Source organism: Bison bison, unplaced genomic scaffold, assembly GCF_000754665.1.
Source record: "Bison bison bison isolate TAMUID 2011002044 unplaced genomic scaffold, Bison_UMD1.0 scf7180017864096, whole genome shotgun sequence".
NCBI classification, from domain to species: domain Eukaryota; kingdom Metazoa; phylum Chordata; class Mammalia; order Artiodactyla; family Bovidae; genus Bison; species Bison bison.
In genome coordinates this window covers 33,320-34,390 of record NW_011494668.1, presented here as the reverse complement: position 1 = coordinate 34,390, position 1,071 = coordinate 33,320, and the positions used below count along the sequence as shown (strand labels likewise).

General features: G+C 39.4%; 1 protein-coding gene across 1 annotated transcript in view; it reads left to right on the top strand.

The window, feature by feature from the left end:
• The window catches only part of LOC104987503 (tripartite motif-containing protein 43B-like), a 35,051-nt gene that overhangs the window by 10,086 nt on the left and 23,894 nt on the right, over positions 1–1,071 (top strand).

Sequence of the window (1,071 nt, the reverse complement as noted above, 5' to 3'; positions counted from 1 at the left end):
AATGGCACCCCACTCCAGTACTCTTGCCTGGAAAATCCCATGGGTGGAGGAGCCTGGTGGGCTGCAGTCCATGGGGTCGCTAAGAGTCGGACACAACTGAGTAACTTCACTTCCACTTTTCACTTTAGTGCATTGGAGAAAGAAATGGCAACCCACTCCAATATTCTTGCCTGGAGAATCCCAGGGATGGGGGAGCCTGGTGGGCTGCCTTCTATGGGGTTGCACAGAGGCGGACACGACTGAAGTGACTTAGTAGTAGTAGTAACTTTGATGACCACCACTTTGATTGGTATGAGGTTATATCTCACTGTAGTTGTGATTTGTTTTTCTCCTGTAATTATTTGGTGTTGAGAATTATTTCATGTGCTGCTTGGCCATTTGTATGTCTTCTTTGAAGAAATGTCTATTTAAGTTATCTGCCTATTTTTTCATTATTATTTTTAATATTGAACTACATGAGCTCTTTATAAATTTTTGGAGACAAATCCCTTATTAGCCCCAAAATTTTCAAATATTTTCTTCCATTCTGTGGGTTTTCTATTTGTTTTGTTTACAGTTTCCTTTGCTGTGGAAAACCTTTTGAGTTTAATTAGGTTCCTTTTTTTTTTAATTTCCTTTACTCTAGGAGAAGTCTGGCAAAATATATTGCTATGATTTATGGCAAAGAGAGTTCTGCCTGTGTTTTCATCTAAGAGTTTAATAATATCTGGTCTTACTTTTAGGTCTTTAATCCATTGAGTTTGTTTGTGTGTATCAAACCAGTCAATCCAAAGGGAATAAGCCCTGAATATTCATTCAAGGACTGATGCTGAAGATAAAGCTCCAATACTTTGGTCATCTGATGCAAAGAGCCAACTCATTTGAAAACACATTAATGCTGAGAAAGACTGAAGGGAAAAGGACAAGGGAGCAGGTGAAATGATGGTTAGACAGTATCACCAACTCAATGGACATGAATTTCAGCAAACTCTGGGAGATAGCAAACTCTGAAGGAGAGCAGAGCCTGCCGTACTACAGTTTATGGGATTGAAGAGCTATGGACACCATTTAGTGCCTGAAGAACAACAATGA